The following is a 20,346-nucleotide window of genomic DNA, read 5'->3' on the forward strand; positions in this document are numbered from 1 at the left end:
GCTGGGAGTGTTTTCTGATTCACTTCCCTTAAGGGACCACTTCCTTAGAGGTGAATCCTGGTGTGTTAGCCACCAGAGGCCAATTTGGCCCTGGTATCTATCACTTTCTCTCTGGAAAACCTAGCTGGCCAGAGAGTCTGTGATGAAGCCATTGTCTGAGTAGGGAGCTAGCTGAAGCTGAGCCCAGAGGCAAAAGGCAAATGACAGGGTTTACTGTCCCCTCATCTGATGCTACACTGATATCATTAATTTGCTGCCTGGCTGGCATCCTTCAGGCAGGGACCTTGCAGGCCAATGCTCCCCACCTCCTGGACAGGTTATCTCAGGGAAAGTGCAGGTGGGAGGGGAGGGGCCTGGGGATCCAGGTCATTGGTCCCATCCCGCCCCCAACCACGCCCCCCCCCCCCCCACAGCTGCCGGCACCTAGCTTTCATCTTAACTCAGTGAAAGGAGACAGTGGCGGGCTGGTGTCATCTGGGGCTTTGAGCTTCTGTGCGGTGCATGTGAGCAGAATCCTTACGTAAGAGAACAGAGACAGAGTGTGGAAGAGAAAAAGCAGGGCTGCGCCTGGACTTCCTGTGCAGCGGGCAGCGCAGACACGGGCGTTATGTAAGAAAAAAGCCTGCACTAAGGAACAGAAAGACAATGAGAAAAGAAGCCATCACTTCAGGCCCCTCTCTTTTCTTCATGATGCGTTCTCTCGCAGATCTCTCTCTGCACTTTTACTCCCTCCCCCATAGTACTATTATTTATAAATTACACGAGTGATATCAGAACTCTTTTGTTTTGTTTTGTTTTGTTTTTCGAGACAGGGTTTCTCGGTGTAGCCTTGGCTGTCCTGGACTCGCTTTGTAAACCAGGCTGGCCTCGAACTCACAGTGATCTGCCTGCGTCTGCCTCCCAAGTGCTGGAATTAAAGATGTGTGCCACCACCACTGCTGGGCAGAACATTTTAATTTTAAAAATAGTGTGTGCGTAGGTGCACACGAGCGAGCATGGGCCCGTGTGTGTGTGTGTGTGTGTGTGTGTGTGTGTGTACAGGAGCGAGTGTGCACCTGTGTGTGCGTGTGTGTGTGTGTGTGTACAGGAGCGAGTGTGCACCTGTGTGTGTGCGTGTGTGTGTGTGTGTGTACAGGAGCGAGTGTGCACCTGTGTGTGTGTGCGTGTGTGTGTGTGTGTGTATGTGTGCACGTGCGCACACACGAGTATGCATGCCACATCCTGTGTTCAAAGGGGGACTTGCAGAAACTGGGTCTCTCTTTCTACCATGTGGGGTCCCAAGCTTGGCAGCAAGTGCCTTTACCTGTTGAGCCATGCCGTTGGCCCAAGAACCCCTTTTTATATAAGATGTAAACCGTAGAGACCAACTGGCCTTCTGCAGACAGTAACAATTCCACGTCCTCCTAGACTCTTGGGCTGGTTTCTCATTCTTTAGCATAGACGCAGCAGCAGCCAGCGCATAGCTTTGTCCCATCGCTTTTGTGGTTCTCCCTACAGTCACACTGTCCAGCAGCTGCGGACCCACACTCTGTATTACAGACGCTTGGCGATTTGTTTACATCATCGCTAAGAGTCACACGCTATTTATAGTCTTTTGTTAATACAAATAATAATGCTTTGGGCATTCATACAGCTGCTTATGCAGGCAGCCGATGTGGAATTGAGGGGGGGGGTGGGTACATGTCTGTGTATCTAATTTTCCTAAATACCATGGGGATTTATTTTGAAGATTCTTGGTTTGTTTGTTTCTTTCTTTCTTTTAATTATCCAAGACAAAGATGTCCATTGCAAAAACAAAAAGGAAAGGAAAACCACACAAGGAGGGAAAAATCACTGTCTGTTTATCCAGCAGCCACAACTGCTTACAAAATTGGGGCCATGTTTTTCGTCCAGCTGTTTATTTTTATTTGTATTTATTCTCTCTCTCTCTCTCTCTCTCTCTCTCTCTGTGTGTATGTGTGTGTGTGTGTAAAAACTCTGCAGTGTGGCGTTGGTTCTGTGTGTGTGTGTGTGTGTGTGTGTGTGTGTGTGTGTGTGTAAAAACTCTGCCGTGTGGCGTTGGTTCTGTGTGTGTGTGTGTGTGTGTGTGTGTGTGTGTGTGTGTGTAAAAACTCTGCAGTGTGGCGTTGGTTCTCTCCTTCTACCTTTGATGGGTTCTGTGGATCAAACTCCGGCCACCAGGCTTTGGGGAAGGCATCTTCATCACCGAGCCACCTGTCAGCCCTAGTTTTTATGCTGTTGTTGGAACAGTGGTCCAATTAGACTGCACCATTTCCTAACCAGCCTTTCTTAACCTTGTGAGCGTTTTCCTACATCACTAAAGCCTTTGTATAAACCTTCTTTTTATGATAGCTATTATAATGGGTATTGTATGCACACAGCATAGATTTGAAATCCTATCTCTCCACTGTTGGTCTTTAAGTTGCCTACATTTTTTTTTTTTTTCTTACGTGGTCTCAGTGATTTTTTTTTTTTTTTTAAATCTTCGTCCTAATTTCAACGATTTTCTTAAGCGACATTCCCCAAAGGAAAAGTACTGGTTCCAAAACCAGAGATTTTAGTAAATCTATTTTTGAAGTTGAATTTTGCATTGCTAATGTGGGTGTGCAGTGGGTACGGAATTCCGAAGGGACCGAGGAGGATTGCAGAACAAAAAGAGCATCTTTCTCCTGCTGGTCGCTCAGCATCAGTTTCCGCCCTATGGGCAACTGGTTTCTTCTTGGTAATGTTTTTGTTCGTGGGAGTCACATTGTGTACACAGACTGGCCCGGGACTTGCAATCCTCCTGCCTCAGCCTCGCAAACACTGTGACTCATAGACATGTACTGCCACGCCCAGCTTTGTGAACGGTTTGTAAAGGAAAACTATCAGCTCTGTTCTCCCTTGTCATACAGAGCAAGGGGCGAATCAGAGACATAGTTTACAGTTTTTCACATAAATGATTGGTGGCTCTGTTTATGAGACCTGCCAGATTTTCTTGAAAAATTGCATAGAGTCCCTTGAGAGGGATGTGCCCTAATTAAATCAATCAATTCTATTGATATATGTTTTAGGGTTTCCTCCCCATCTTTATATATTGGGCCAGTGCAGTAATGAATATCATTACTCATAATGATAATCATTACTCATACATATCTGAAGAATATATTCCTGTAAGTGGAATGTGTCCCAGGGATTGGCTGTCTTATGTTTCTCTCAGTAGCTATTGCTTTCTCCAGACAAGTGACTCTTTCTTTCTTTCTGGGTTTTGTTTTGTTTTTTTGAGACAGGGTTTCTCTGTGTAGCCTTGGCTGTCCTAGACTCACTTTGTAGACCAGGCTGGCCTTGAACTCACAACAATCTGCCTGCCTCTGCCTCCCGAGTGCTGGGATTACAGCCATTCTTTGGCTCAAGTGACCATTTCATCATTAGAGGCACTGGACAAATGGCCAACTTGGGGACACCTGTTTGCTCCCCCACCAGCTCCCTCCTTTCTCCTACTCAAATAGAAACAGCTCAGGCTGTGTGCACATTAGCAGTACTCTGTAATTTTTTTTTTTTTTAAAGAAACTGTTTAAGATTAGCAAAAGTAAGTTTTAAAATCTTAAAAAACGATGTGGCCAGTTTTTAAAATTTTAAAACAAAGCCGGGCGTGGTGGCGCACGCCTTTAATCCCAGCACTCGGGAGGCAGAGGCAGGCGGATCGCTGTGAGTTCGAGGCTAGCCTGGTCTACAAAGTGAGTCCAGGATGGCCAAGTCTACACAGAGAAACCCTGTCTCGAAAAACCAAAAAAAAAAAAAAATTAAAACATGGCGATGCACACTTGTAATCCCAGCATTTGGAAGTGGAGGCAGGAGAATCAAGGAGTTAAAAGCCCTCATCAAGTCCAACCTGGGCTACAAGAGATCCTGTCTGCAGAAATCCCAAACCAAACAATCGGTTTAAAGTCACAGGATCTGGGAGAACTTCCTTGCCCCAGTTTTAGTACTGTTTCCGTATGATCTTGGCTCAGGACTCCCCCTAGAGAGCCTGTAATGCCTTCGGACTGTGCGGTGGAGGGAGTGACATAGACAACTCAGCTCCTGGCAAGGTCTCCAAGGTGCCAGCTGCTCCGATCAAACCTAAGACCAGAGGAAAAGAGGCTTCCAGGCTGGGAAAAGGCGGCTGGGCGGGGCCGACGGCTTTGTTCTTTCAAATGCTAGCGCTGGCCTCAGCGACAGTGAAGGAGAGGTGGACTGGCCACCAGCCCGGGGTGGGAGTGAGGGGGGAGGGTGAGCAGCACAGTGCCTCCTCCCCCGCAAACCCGGTGGCCTGAGAGCTTCGGCAGACCTCCGCGTGGCTGACCCTGTCGTGAAAGGGCCCGTGGCTCGCGCTGAGTGCTGCATGCAGCATGGTGGGTGATGGGTGCTGCGTGCTGGGTGCCCCGCTTGCACCCGGACGGTCCCTGCGGGCTTCTCCGGAGTCCATTGCGCCGTGCGCCCAGGCTCCCAGCACCCAGCTGCTGCGCCCAGAAGTCAGCCGGGGAGACGCCACGGCTCTCCTACCCTCGCCCCGTCCGGGACTCGCCAAGGACAACGCCAGTGTGCAGCTGTGCGCGCTGCAGGTGGCTTGGGAGCAGTTCCAATGAACCGGGCGAAGCCATTTTCTGGGCGGATTGGCAAAAAAAATTTTCCACTCGTGGTGTCATCACCCTGTTGAAGCACCATAGCCATGCCCTCCCCACCCTCCCCTTCCTTTCTCTACGGACTTGATTTTTCAGGGAGGGCAGACACCGACCTTCTGGTGCTCCTCACGTGGCCCCACCTGTGTGGCAGGGCTGGCGGTGTAAGGAGGAACTGACCTTGAGGCTTAGTCTGGGTTTCTGCCCCAGCCGCGCATGCCTCACCCCACCCCCCATCTTAGTCTTTTCATCTGAGGAAGAAAAGGGAAGGGAAGGGAGGGTTAAAGTCACACCAGGGAAGGTATGGGTGAGGTTTTGGGGGCGGAGAGGGGGAGGGAAGGGGGGATAGACTAACCAAATTTGTCTAAAACTGAGAATCTTCATAACACAACTGCTAAGCCATTCTTTTTCCCCCTCCCCCTTTCCCTCCCTTCACACCCCCCCCCGCGTCGCCCCCCCCCCCCACAGTTTTTCGACTGTTCTGGAACTTGCTCTGTAGATCAAGCTGGCCTCGAACTCAGAGGAACCCCCCCCCCCCCTTTGCCTCTACTTCCTGACTGCTGGGATTAAAGGCGTGCTACACCACCACCCGGCTCTACTTTCCCCTTTAACCTAGTAAAATAGGTGCATTCGGCGAGTTTGCCCTTTTTAACTCCTGTCTAGCTGCAAACCTTTGATACAGTTCGATGGCCAGCCACAGGGCATGTGTAAGTAAGATAGAGTCTGTGCAGGCTATGGGTCACTAAAGGAAGCTGAAAGCAATAAGCTAGGTATGTGCAAAGATTTAAGTAGAGCTTAAAATGTATTAAATAAGAGTGAGAAAGTGCAGGTGTATAGCACACAACATAAATAATTTTTGCAACATATCAAACAAAATTGGGTCTTCTATGGTTCTTTTTTGTTTGTTTGTTTGTTTTGGGTTTTTTGTTGTTGTTGTTGTTGTTTTTTGAGACAGGGTTTCTCTGTCTAGCCCTGGCTGTCATGGACTCGCTTTGTAGACCAGGCTAGCCTTGAACTCACAGCGATCTGCCTGCCTCTGCCTCACAAGCGCTGAGATTAAAGGCATGTGTCATCACCGCCCGGCTCAAACACAGAAATATTATTTTAAAGAGGAAAATACACTCCTAACAGTGGCTGTCTCTGGGGAGAGGGGCAGGGGTTGCAGATGGTGAGGGGAGGGGAGGGTTCAGGCTGGGGTGTGGGTCAGTGGGAAAGAGTTTATCCAGCAAAAGCGCCAGGTCGTCCCCAGGTGCCAACTCTTAAACTTCCCACATAAATAAATAAGCAAATCTTCGGTTACAGGTGGCTTAAGGCATTCTAAGTTGTATATTTATAAAAAAACATTCATGCCGGGCGTGGTGGCGCATGCCTTTAATCCCAGCACTCGGGAGGCAGAGGCAGGCGGATCGCTGTGAGTTCGAGGCCAGCCTGGTCTACAAAGTGAGTCCAGGATGGCCAAGGCTACACAGAGAAACCCTGTCTCAAAAAAAAAAAAAAAAAAAAAAAAAAAAAAAAAAAAAAAACATTCAGGGGATGTTGAGATGGCTCAGTAAAGATACTTGCGGCCCAGCCTGACAAGCTGAGTTCAATCTCTAGGAATCCCGTAGTGGGAGAGGAGACTGGGTGGGTTGTCCCCTGGCCTCCACACATGCCCCGTGCCCCAAATACCCACACACAAAACCACACTCACACAAATACACACACACACACACACACACACACACACACACACACACACACACACACACACATATATTTAGAAAGAAAACACTCAGGGCAAATGTGGTTAGTCCCCAGGCAGTGGATTTAAAATTTTTTAATTTTCTTCTTTGTAGTTTTTTGGGGGGTTTTGTGTATGTATGTGTTTGAGGCAATCAAATCTCACACCTTGTACATGTTCCACCACGGAGCTGTGTGCCACCCCAGCCCTTACTTTAGTTTTTAAAAACTCTGAAGAAGAATTCAAGGTCTCATGACTCCCCGAATCCCTCCTCTCAAAGAATTCTGCTATGCTGTGACTCTAGGCAGTTTCCTCTAAAAGCCTCTGCTTCCCCGCTCTACCCTGCAAGACAAGGATTGAGGTGCTCCTGCCCCGGTTCCCTCCCTGGGCTCAAATTTAGTCCTAACTCCCTTCCACAGGAATCCAGGGCAAACTCCCAGATTCCCCTGTTGTGCCAGGCTTACTGTTTCCTCTTTCCAGCACCAGTCCCCTGCTTGCCTCTGCCTGCAAACTTCCTTCCTGTCTCTTCTGGCTGCCCCTTCCCCCAGAGGCTTCCTTGCTTGGGTTAAGACTGGTCGTTCTCAGTGCTCCGAGTTGATGATTTATCCACAGTGACTTCCTTAGGTCGCTTCTGCACCGGACACCTCACATTTCTTTATCTGCTGAAGGAACAGAGAAGTTGACAGCATCGAGCCCATCTCTGGGTGAGTTCTCTGATGCTCATCTGATACACTCAGAAGGTTTTGTTTGCTCCTGTTGAGAGGCCCAACCAGGATTTGAACTTAGAGACTTGTGGTTCCAGAGTCTATACTTATTTATTTATTTTAATGTCACAAACCAAATCAAATGCAAATAGTTTCTAAAATGGCTCACTTCAGAAAGTTCAGGGCATGTTAAATCCTTTTCAAAGAAAGACATATATAACCACCATTCAAGATGGTTTACATCCTTTTAAAATATAATTATTTCCAATGTGTGTGTGTGTGTGTGTGTGTCTGTCTGTCTGTCTGTCTGAGTATGTGTTCTTATATGTGCTGGTGCGTGCAAATCTGTGAGTTCCTGTGGAGGACAGATGTCAGTCTCTGGCAAACTTGGGAACAACCCACCTTGGCTTTTGAGAAAAGATCTCTTCCTAGGACCTAGGGCTGGAGGATCAAGCTAAGTGGGCTGGCTAGCGAGCCCCAGGGGCCTTCCTGTCTCTGTTGTCTCAGTTGCTGGGATTAAAAGCATGTGTGTGTGTAGGAGTTTTGGGTTGTTTGGTTTTGTTTTGAAACATGGTATCTCTGTTATGTAGTTCTGATTGTCCTGGAACTCAAATATGTAGACCAGGCTGGCCTCAAACTCACAGAGATCTGCCTGCCTCTGCCTCATGAATGCTGGGATTAAAGGTATGTACCACCATGCCCAGCCATCTGCCCAGTTTTTGTTTCTTGGGTTTATTTTGGTTTTTCAAGGCAGAGTTCTTCTGTGTAGCCTTGGCTAACCTAGACTCACTTTGTAGACCAGGCTGACCTCAAACTCACAGAGATCCGCCTGCCTCTGCCTCATGAATGCTGAGATTAAAGGTATGTACCACCATGCCCAGCCTAGCCTTGGCTAACCTAGACTCACTTTGTAGACCAGGCTGGCCTCGAACTCACATTGATCCACCTGCCTCTGCCTCCTGAGTGCTGGGATTAAAGGCGTGCGCCACCACGCCCAGCTATGCCCAGTTTTTTATGATGGATCCTGGAGATCAAACTCACATTTGTTCTGGCTAACATTTTGCACACTTACCTGTCTCCCAGCCCCCAAAGATTTCCTTCTTTTTATTTTGTGTGGGTGCTTTGCCTGGATATATAACAGTGCAATATATGTGTGCAATGCCCACAGAAACCAGAAGAAGCTGTTGCGTGCCCTGATCCGGAGTTAAGGATGACTGTGAGCCACCATGTAGGTGCTAGGGATTGGTCCTCTGGAAAAGCAGCCAGTGTCGTTAACCACTGAGCCATCTCTCCAGTCTCCCTGCACATAAAACAGACAAACGAAACCTGCTAAGTTTATTCTTTGACAATTGCAAGCCTGTATATAATGTGTTTTGACCTTATCCACTCCCACGTCCCCCTCTTGTCTCCCTCCCCTCCCCCTGGAACCCTCAGCGCAGCACACACCATTCATTAACCACAATACTGAGCCCGCAAAGCACTTAATTTCTCAGACACCAAACAGGTGTGGAGAGCCTGATCCTCACAGGCCAACGCTCTATCGTGAAAAGTCGATACAGCAGCTCCTGTTTCCATGGACCTTACTTATGTTTAAGCCTAGAAAGGGCACAGAAAATAATCCTATAGGCTGCCTTCCTGTGCCTGGTAGATGTGGCACACGGCGCAATGGGAACAGCAGAGTGGAGCCTGAAGGCGTAGGATAGATAGTAAGTCAGGCTAATAGTTACAACTGAGCAGCATAGGTGGTATGTATATTTTTACTTTTTATTTTATGTGTATGGGTGTATTGCTTGCACGTATGTCTGTGTACCACTTTAGTGCCTGGTGCCCCAGGAGGCCAGAAGAGGAAATTGGATCACCTGGAACTGGAGTCACAGATTGTTGAACACCCATGTGGGTGCTGGGAATCGAACCTGGGTCATTCAAAGAGCAGCTGGTGCTTGTAACTTTGAGACATCTCTCCAGTCTTGTATTTGTTGGTTTGCTTTGTTTTCTCTGTGTAGCCTTGGCTGTCCTGGACTCACTTTGTAGACGGACTGGCCTGGAATTCAGAGATCCACCTGTCTCTGCCTTCAGAGTGGTGGGATTAAAGTCGTGCACCACCGCGCCACCACCGCCACCACCGCCACCACCGCCACCACCACGTGACAATAAATACGTTTTTAACAGAGAGCAGAGAGACGGAGAAGGAAGAAAGTTAGAGGCACCATGGGAAAGAAGAACAGTAGAAAAAGACGCAGGCCCTGTGCGTGTTGATAGGAAAGATCTAGAAACATGGAGGAATCAAGATGTGACAGAGTGCAGGTTCCCTGCTCGTCCTTCATACGTCCTTTTCTATCTCTGCATCCTCTTCCAACCCTCCTGCTCTCCGGTCCTCCTGCGATGGCCTCTGCCTGGGCCTTCCCTCTGTGACAAGGATCCAGGTGAACCTTACTCCAGAGACCATTATCTTTTTTTTTTTTTTTTAAAGGATTTATTTATTTATCATATACACCCAGTGTTTTGCTTAGCTTACATATACACCAGTAGAGGGCACCAGATCTCATTATAGATGGTTGTGAGCCACCGTGTGGTTGCTGGGAATTGAACTCAGGACCTTTGGAAGAGCAGGCAGCGCTCTTAACCTCTGAGCCATCTCTCCAGCCCCTAGAGACCATTATCTTATATATCATTTTAAAGTTTTATTTTACGGGTGGGATTCTGTTGTCTGCATGTATGTGTGTGCCTGGTACCTCTGGGGGGCCAGAAGAGGGCATCAGATCCCCTGGAAGTGGAGTTACAGATGGTCTTGAGCCCCCACGTGGGTGCTGGGAATGGAACCCAGGTTCTCTGCACTAGCAACAATACTCTTAGCTGCCGAGCCGTCTTTCCAGTACTGTCTCCTATGCCCATAGCATCACCTTTCTTTCCACAAAAGCAATTATCTACTGAGCCACCAAACACCATCTTTTTTGGTCCCAGATGAGAATGCATCGAGGGTCCTCTCTTGCCCTGCCTGTTGTCATGGTTACCTATGTACTTTTGCGTATTCTTGTGGCTATCTTGTGAACCAATTGGGTTGTAAGGACCTCAGAGACCCGGACTCCACGAGAGACACCTTTTTGGTCAGTGCTAAGCAAATAGTTTCCCTTCGGTCTGTTTGTTGAGTACCCAGGATGGGTCAGAGGCTGTGGTAGGTATTCCAGACCAACAATCATGTCCTGCAGCAGGCTCATGGCCCAGGCAGAAGGCAGAAGTGCAATCAAATTACTGCAAACAGACTGTGTGGTACGACAGTAGAGACAATTTTTGGGTGTGGTAGAGGCCTACAGAAGGAAGAGGCTAACTTGAGGGATGGAGTGGCCAGGAAAGGCCTTACAAAGGTGATGACAATGAGGAAGCATTTGAAAGATGGCCAGGAAATTTCTCCATAGGCTGGAGGTGACAGCACCGAGGGGTACAAAGTACCGCAGCATCGTGGCTGGCAGAGAGGGTTGTTACTGGCTGAGGGTGTAATGGGGCCATATGGAAGGACCCTCAAGGTGAGCAAGGGACTATGGGTAGTATCAACTGTTGTGCAAGAATTTGGCCTGTGATCCATCTCATAGGCACTAGGCGATTATCAGAGTGTAGGAAGACCCTTCCGGTGTCGGTGGGCACTTTCAGGCAAAAGTTTACTTCTGGCTGGTTGGATGTCAATATTAAAAAAAAAAAAAATCAGACACTAGGGCTGGAGAGATGGCTCAGAGGTTAAGAGGTCCTGAGTTCAATTCCCAGCAACCACATGGTGATTCAAAACCTATAACGAGATCTGGTGCCCTCTTCTGGCAGGCAGGCACACATGCAGGAAGAACATTGCATATGTAATAAATAAATCTTAAAAAAAAAAAAATAAATAAATAAGTCAGAAGCTATCTCTCAACACAGGGTTCCAGGACAGGATCAAGTGATACTGAGTGGAGCTCTCCACTGTGCACTGAATCGTAGGCCCCCAAAAGATGTCCAAGTCCTGAGTCTCCCATCCCCCGTCCTTGTGACCTTATTTGGAAATTGAGTCTTGGTAGATGACCAAGTTAAGATGAGGTCATCAAGCTGGGCACCAATCCAGTACTACTGGTGTCCAGATAAGCAGGGCATTTGTGCACCCAGAGACAGACAAACACAGAGAGGGGAAATGAGGTGATGACCAAGGGAGAACTTCGTGTGTCCATCAGCCAGTAGCCGAGGCACCAGAAGCCCAGAGAGCATTGGAATAGACTCAACCTTAGAAGGAACCAGCCCTGTGACAGCCATGACCTCAGGCTCGCAGCCCTAGAAAGGTGAGGCAGGACTTTTATTGACGCTGCCCTGTTTGAGGCACTTTGTAAAGAAAGCCCAGAGAGAGGCTAGCCCCTCCCATCCCAATCATATCACAGGCTATGTCCTCCCATTTGCCAGGGGCTCCTTGGGCGCCCTGGCCTGGTCCCTGCACAGGGAGCTGCCGTGCGAAGTGATGGCCTACTGACGTGTTAGGCCTGCGCTAGCTGAGTTACTGTGGCTGTCTATGGATGGAGGCCATGGTGTCACTAGGAAAGACCTGTTATTTCTTCTTGTTCAGCAACCCAACTTCTCCACCTGACAATCCAGGCACCTCCACACCTTTTTTTAAAAATAATATTTATTTATTTATTTATTATGTATACAGTATTATGCCTGCATGTACTGTAGGCCAGAAGACGGCACCAGATCTCATTGTGGATGGTTGCGAGCCACCATGTGGTTGCTGGGAATTGAACTCAAGACCTCTGGAAGAGCAGTCAGTGCTCTTAACCGCTGATCCATCTCTCCAGCCCCACCTCCACACCTTTATAGCTTGAATTCCACTCTGTGTAGACTTTAACAGTTGTAACTTCAGTCTCCTTGAATTACTAGGACTCCCGATAATGCTGACTGCATTGGAAACCAGTGGCGTCTGGGGATATTTCCTGTACCAGGCCATGGAATGGCCCTGAAACATAATCCTTCCAAAGAAACTAGTGATTCCCCTCTGCCTGTTTTCAGGCCCACAAGAGTCCATTGGAAGCTGGGGCAGCGGTGGTGCATACCTTTAATCCCAATACTTGGGAGGCAGAGGCATGCAGATTGCTGTGAGTTCGAGGCCAGCCTGGTCTACAAAGCTAGTCCAGGACAGAGAGACTCTGTCTCAAAAAACAAAAAACCAAAAACAACAAAAAAGAGTCTATTGGAGACATAGTCTAGGGCCTGGGGACGCAGTTCACGTAGAGAGCACCTGCCTAGCATGCCAAAGCCCTGGCTTCCATCCCACATCTCACACAAACGAGAGTGACAACACGTGCCTGGACTCCTAGCTCTTGGGAGGGAGAGGCAGGAGGATCAGAACAGCAATTGTCTCAGCCACATAGTGAGCCAAGGCTAGACGTTATACAGGAGACCCTGTCTCAAAAGCAAACAAAGAAATAAAAGTAAAGAAATACATGAGGGCTGGAGAGATGGCTCAGTCATTAAAAGGCAAGACTCACAACCAAAAATATAAGAAATAGATAAGATATAAAATGAAAAAAAAAAAAAGATTTTTTTTTTTTTGAGACAGGGTTTCTCTGTGTAGCCTTGACTGTCCAGGACTCACTTTAAAGACCAGGCTGGCCTCGAACTCACAGCGATCTGCCTGCCTCTGGTTCCCCAGTGCTAGGATTAAAGGCATGCGCCACCACTGCCCAGCTTCCTGTGCTTTTCACGAATGATGAGATGGGAGAGCCACACCCTGAATTCACACAAACGTACTGAACAGGACTTGTAATATTGTACAGAACACAGGATGAGAGGACCGTTTGTGACATGCCTTGGGACCCTGACCAAGGCCTTAGTTCTCTGGCCATGGCCCTTTTCTGTAAAGAACAGGAATGGCTGTTAACACAGAGCAACAGAACCAGACTAGACAGGAGAAGCTCTGTTGCTTCCAAATGGCCTAGTTGGACCAGTGATGTAAGCTCTGCAGATCTGAGGCTGAGCCAGGGCAGAGGTAGAGAGAGAAACCCACACACCATCTGTCCCAGTATTTCAGTTACAGATCAAGTCAGAAAAGGAGTTTTTTTTAAGGCATGCTCTATTCTCTCACTTCTACATAGCTTAGAAAGACAGATTTTGAGTTGAGAACTCTTTCTTTTAAAGAAAAGAAAGGAAAAGAAAACAAAATTTAGCTAGATGGTGGTGGCACGTGCCTTTAATCCTAGCATCTGGAAAGCAGAGGTAGGTAGATCTCTGAGTTTGAGGCCAGCCTGGTCTACAAAGTGAGTCTAGGACAACCAAGGCTACACAGAGAAGCCCTGTCTCGAAAAACAAAAACAAAAACAAAACCCACAAAAATTGCATGTATAAGTGGTGTGTGTTATATGTGATACATGTAACCATCAGTGTGGATATGCAAACATATGTGTATACATGTAGAGTCAGGTGTCTTTCCTTGATCACTCTTTTTTCCTTTTTTTTTTTTTTTTGGAGTGGGGAGAAGGGGGCAGGGTAAGACGGTCTCTCTATGTAGCATTAGGTGTCCTGGAATTGTCTATGTAGACCAGGCTGACCTCAAACTCACTCTCCATCTACCTCTGTTCCCAAGTGCTGGCTTCAAAGGAATGTCCCACCATGCCCAGCATTTGTATGGGTATGTGCACAATAGTGCTAGCCTCTGTGGATGCCAGAAGAGGGCGTCGGAGCTCTTGGACCTGGAATTAGAGGTAGTTGAGAAATGTCTGATGTGGTTACTGTGACCTACTTCCCAGCCTCTATTTTATTTATTTATTTATTTATTTTGTTCTTTTTGAGACAGGGCTTCTCTGTTTAACAACTCTGGCTCTCCTGGAACTCCTGCTGTAGACCAGGCTGGCCTTGAATTCACAAAGATCTACCTGCCTCTGCCTCCCATATGCTGGGGTTAAAGATGTGCGCTGCCGCTGCTGCTGCCACTGCTGCCACCAGGCTGCCTCTATTTTTTAATTAAACTTTTAATAGAACTGAGTGCTTCATATCCCACCCCCCCCAGAAGCCATCAATGTTGGAGAGCTCTCTTTGATGACTTTCTGTCTAGACTGTTACTATGTGCATGCGCGCGCGCATGCGCGCGCGTGTGTGTCTATGTGTGTCGAGGTGGGGGGTGGAGGGATGGGGGACAGGTAGTGGCTGTCACAGATGCTATGGTGAGAACATCAGTGAACTAGACCCTGCCTTCAAAAAGGCCCCTGCCCTCAGGGTGAGACCTGCAGACACTTACACATCCCAGGCTGTTCTGAGCTCAGCTGCTGCTCGCTGAGCCTTTATACAAGTTATTAATATCCCGACAGCCTCAGCTTCAGTGGGATTTCTCCTCCCCCTGTTTTCCCTGGAGCCTGAAATTTCCAGAGACAAAGCTTTTCAAACTGCTCTTGAATGAATTGAGAAAATGAATTAAAACGCCACACGCTGAGTGCTGAATTGGTGTCACTCCCATGGCAGGCAGTTTGGCACTATCCAAATTCTAAATGGGGCTGTCTTTTGACCCTGAAATACTCCATCTTGCGGTGTGGCTTGCAGATAGGCTCGCCCATGTGGGAAATGCTAGGTGCACAGGGTCATTGGCCACAGAATCGTTTGAGATAGCATGTTGCTAGGGATGACTTGGGGGCTATGGAGTGAGCACGGTTTAACCAGGTCATGGGCAGTCATACTGTGGGTAGCAGATCACGGACACGCTAGATGTAGGACTAGTGGAAAGACCCTGACATATATAGTTGAGTACAAACTAAGCAGTGAGCTGGGTGTAGTGGTGCACGCCTTTAATACCAGCACTCAGGAGGCAGAGGCAGGCGGACGTCTATGAGTTCGAGGCCAGTCTGGTCTACAGAGTCTAGGACTGCCAAGGCTACACAGATAAACTGTCTCGAAAAACTGGGGAAAAAAACTAAGCAGAGAAACACAGAAGAGCCACGACAGACCGCTATCAATCATGTGTGAAAACAATCAGGAATACATAGCTATACATTTCTTCTGTCCCTATAAAGACACTTAGGATACATAGAAAGCTGAAGCAATGATTCCTGTGGACGAGGTAGTGGTGGTGGTGATGGTGGTGGTGATGGTGGTGGTGATGGTGATGGTGGTGGTGGTGGGGATGGTGGTGATGGTGGTGGTGATGGTGGTGATGGTGGTGGTGTTGGTGGTGGTGTTGGTGTTGGTGGTGGTGATGGTGGTGGCGATGGTGGTGGTGGTGATGGTGGTGATGGTGATGGTGGTGATGGTGGTGGTGGTGATGGTGGTGATGGTGGTGGTGATGGTGGTGATGGTGGTGGTGGTGATGGTGGTGATGGTGATGGTGGTGATGGTGGTGGTGATGGTGGTGGTGATGGTGGTGGTGGTGGTGGTGGTGTTGGTGTTGGTGGTGGTGATGGTGGTGATGGTGGTGGTGGTGGTGGTGATGGTGATGGTGGTGTTGGTGTTGGTGGTGTTGGTGTTGTTGGTGGTGGTGGTGATGGTGGTGGTGATGGTGGTGATGGTGGAGGTGGTGGTGATGGTGGTGGTGATGGTGGTGATGGTGGTGGTGGTGGTGGTGGTGAAGAAATTGGCAGAGAGAGATCAATAAAGTAGGAGGGATTTTTTTGTTTGTTTGTTTTTGTTGTTGTTGTTTTGAGATAGGGTTTCTCTTGTAGTCCTGGCTGTCCTGGACTTACTTTGTAGACCAGGCTGGCCTTGAACTCACAGAGATCCACCTGCCTCTGCCTCCTGAGTGCTAGAATTAAGGCGTGTGCCACCATGCCCAGCATAAGACAGATTTTTTTAAAACATTTTTTAAAATTTATTTAAGTATACAGTGTTTCACCTTCATGTATGCCTGTCCACCAGAAGAGGGCGCCAGACCTCACTGTAGATGGTTGTGAGCCACCATGGGGTTGCTGGGAATTGAACTCAGGACCTTTGGAAGAGCGGGCAGCGCTCTTAACCACTGAGCCATCTCTCCAGCCCCAGATTTTTTAAAATAAGGTTTCTGTTGTTGGAACAGGGTCTTTCTAGGTAGCCCTAGCTATCTAAGAACTCCATGTACACCAGGCTGACCTTGAAGAGGAAAGGGTTTGTTTGGTTGGTTTTTTGAGACAGGGTTTCTCTGTATAGCCCTGGCTGTCCTGGACTTGCTTTGTAGAGCAGGCTGGCCTCGAACTCATGGTGATCCACCTGCCTCTGCCCCCTGAGTGCTGGGATTACTACAGTTTTTGAGAATTAGTTTTTTCTATTGTGTAGGTCCTGAGAGCCGAATTTGAGTTTTTAGATTCGATAGCAACTTTACCTGTTGAGCAACCAGGCCAGGCCTGTCTACCACAGCCCTAAAATTTTCTTTCATATATGACTGGTGATTGTTTAATCTGCATATTTACCTGTGTATCAGCTGCATGTAGTGCCATGGCAACCAGAAGAGGACCTCAGATGCCCAGAACTGAAGTTATAAATGGTTGTTAGCCTGCATATGGGTGCTAGAACTCAGGCCCTCTGAAAAAACAGCCAGTGCTCTTAACTGCAGAGCCATCTTTGCAGCGTCTCCTCCCTTTTCTTTGAGGAAAAGGTCTCAGTATCAGCCCAGTGTGGTGCTTTGAATGAAACCGGCCCCCATAGACTCAGGGAATTGCATTATTGGAGGTGTGGCCTTGTTGGAGGAAGTGTGTCACTGGGGGGTGGGCTTTGCCTTTTCAGAAGCTCAAGCCACGCCCAGTGGTTCTCATTCTCTTCCTGCTGCCTGTTGGTCCTGATGTGGAGCTCTCAGCTCCCTCTCCTCAGCACCATGTCTGCGTCTGCGTGCACGCTGCCCGTGCTTCCCACTGTGACAAGAATGGACTGAACCTCTGAACTGTAAGCCAGCTCCAATGGAATGTTTTCCTTTATAAGAGTTGCTGTGGTCATGACCTCTCTTCACAGCAATAGAAACCCTAACTAAGACTCCCAGACTGGGGGCTGGAGAGATGGTTAAAAGCACTGGCTGCTCTAGAGGTCCTGAGTTCAATTCCCAGCTACCACATGGTGGCTCACAACCATCTATAATGTGATCTGATGCCCTCTTCTGGCCTGCAGGGTACATGTAGGCAGAGCACTGTATACATAATAAATAAATAAATCTCCAAAAAAAAAAAAAAAAAAGTCTATCAGTGGCGGAGCACGCCTTTAATCCCAGCACTTAGGAGGCAGAGGCAGGTGAATCTCTGAGGCCAGCCTGGTCTACAAAGTGAGTCCAGGACAGCCAAGGCTACACAGAGAAACCCTGTCTTGAAAAACAAACAAACAAACAAACAAAAAAGAGGATAAGGAGTGTGTGCATGATGGCTACTCTTCTGCTATCGACAAAATTAGTCAATTCAAGCCAAATTAAAGTATAAACAGAGGTTTGTTTGGTGGAGGCAGTTCTCAGTTGGTTCACTCGTCCCAAGGAACCAGGCTAGAGAAGTCACTATACAGAGTGAGACAGAGAAAGGTGAGGGGTGAGAAGGAAAGAGAGAGAAATTTGGGGTGGAGTAGACCTAAATGTCTAAATTATATAGGGAAGAGCTTCTGGGGACAAAGAAGTTCAGGGCAGAGGGCGGGCTCTGCCAGCCATACCTTGTAACAGGTAGGGACTCTGGGATTCTGGGAGAACCTGGAGGCTGGGTCTGCTTTGATCTGTTAAATAGTTCCCTCAGCTGCTTGTCCCCAGTCTGAAACCCAACAGTGCACACCCACACACACTCATACACTCACACTCTTTCTCTTTATCTGTCTCTATCTCTCACGCGCACGCGCGCGCACACACACACACACACACACTCCATGGGGTGGTAAGGCTGGGTTGTTCATTGTTCGTCTAGCATGCAGAAGACCCAGATTTGATCCTCAGCAGTGCAACACAAAAATAAATAAATATATGAAATAAACAATTTTTATTTTTAGTTGCCTCATTAAATTCAATCCCCCACTGAGAGTTGAGAATATAGCTTAAGCAGCCATGTTGAAAGCACTGGGCTCAATGACCAACACCAACGCTGAAGTCAAATGGCGGCTTCCGGTGTGGTCTTTGACAGCTTGCCACCGTTATGACAACATGTCCGAGAAAGTCACTTTAAAGAACAAAATGTTGTTTGGGCTCAGGTGTGAGAGGTTTCGCTCCTGGTCACCAGCTCCACTGTATCTGGGACAGAGGTGAGGCAGGAAACAAAGCTTGTTTCTCAGAGAGGCAGCCACACACTCCATGGGGTAGGTGGGGAGAGACCAGGGATCAGTGCACACTTACCTTTCAAAGGCATCCCTCCGCACCCCTAGCCCCTCCAACCAGAGCCCACACCCTAAAGTTTCTGTTGCCTCCAAGAATTCACTGAGCTGTGACTTCATCACAGATGGATCCCTTTCCTGGAGGCCCTGCCTCTGAACATAACTGTTGAAGTTGGAGCAAGCCAGTGTCAACACACCAGCCTTGAAGGGAACGTTTCTCCTCCTGCCACGTGCCAGCGTGTGCAGGGTCTCCCCCCTCCCCATTTGTTCCCTAGCACCACGAGAAAACAAACAATCTCAGAAATAAAATAACTCCATGGAAGATTTAACCCAGCAAGGACAATTACAACCCTGGGGGCGAAAGTCTAATATTCGTTCATTTATTCATTCATTTATTCATCATTCAATAACTTCTAGCAGTCAAGTGACGTCTTCAGAGCAGCCGCTGGTTAACGCGTGAGCTGCACCAAGGCTGAGGCAGGCTCTGTGCTCAGGGTTTCTGTACACTGAGACACCACACCTGAGATGGACGATCTAACAGTACAGGAAGTTGCAGGGGGAGGGGTGAGGGAAGGGAGGCTTTTTTTTTTTAACCTCTCCTCTATAAACCTCCAGGCCCTCCCCATGCCTCAGGCCCTGTACTAGGCACTCAGGCAAGGTATGACATTGCTTTTGCTCAGTAAGGGAGACAGATGTGTGAAATATTCTCAAAGATAGGGTTTGAACAGAACCTGCCTAGGTTAGAGCCTAGGTTGTCATGAGGACTAGGGACAAAAAGAACAAAGAAGCTTCAACGATTAAAAAAAAAAAATGACTTCTCCCATGACACCCCTTGGCTGAGGACAGGCCCCAGGAGCAGCAGTGGACCTTCCGAGGCGCCTATGTGGGAGACAACCTCTGCGGCCTCAGAAGCAACAATGAACAAAGGCTGGCGCCTCTCTGGGAATAGCAGGGATCTGACAACAGCCCGGTGCGTTTCATCAGTGTAGACATCTTTTCTGGGCTTTGAAGCCTGCAGTAACTCTCCTTTGACTGTCTACGCAGATCAAATAAGCTGGACAGCTGCCATATCTAGACCTACTTCGTGCTAATCCGTAGTCACAGCCGGCCCCGTAACGATCCGACCAAGCCATCTGAGCCGAAGTAAAAATAATCCTCATAGGCAAGAAGAGGCAGCTCCGAATGGGCGGGGATCATGCTAGCGTAAGGGGAGAGGGCCCTTTCCAAAGTAGAGTAGCAAAGCTGTTAGCTTTTTTTTTTTTTTTTTTTTTTAAATGCTAGAGAACCTCTATTAACACTGGGGAGAACTGGCTTTCGGAGAAGCAACCCCATTCCCTCCGAAGAAACAGGATGTTCCCACGGCACAGGAATCGCCGTTTTATTCACAGGGTCATTCCAGGGGGAAACTTAATCTCATTTTTCCCATGTCCCCCTAAGCAGCAGTGAAGACCTTGAGAAATCCTTGTCACCGATGCCAACAGGAGCAGGCATCTAACCACAAGCCCGGGAGCCGAGGGGCATCACTAGAAAAGATGAAAAACCAACATGAGTTCTAACATCTTCTTCATGCCTAGCTGTGGTTTCCATGGAAATAGGCATCTGCTCTAGGGAGAAAGGTGTGTGTGGGGGTGGGGGTGGGGTGGTATAAACGCTTTAAAATAATCAGTGTTTTGAAGGATTAATTTCTCTCCTGTCACAACATTAATAGAAATATGAGATTTTTGGGTGGCAATTTCTTGTATATAAAGGAAAAAAAAAAAAAAAAAACCTGCATCAAATGGGCGGGATCTTCCACACACATCCCCAGATCCAGTAGAAAGGCTTCAAGACAAAGTGCCGGTTCAGAAGGTTCCAGACCTCTTGGCTTTGGACGTCTTTGCTCATTTGTGTTGCTCCTGCTTGTCAATTTTCAGAAAGGACTTATCCTCAGTCCTGTCCCGTTTTTTAAAAAATGCTTTCTGAGACCAGTTCAGAAAACTGAAGCACCTGGCCACTGAGAGGCTGTTCCTGAAAGAGAGAAGCCTTTCGGAGTGCAGAATTGTCTCCTGCTGCT

The sequence above is a fragment of the Acomys russatus genome, chromosome 29 (genome assembly GCF_903995435.1).
Source record: "Acomys russatus chromosome 29, mAcoRus1.1, whole genome shotgun sequence".
NCBI lineage: Eukaryota > Metazoa > Chordata > Mammalia > Rodentia > Muridae > Acomys > Acomys russatus.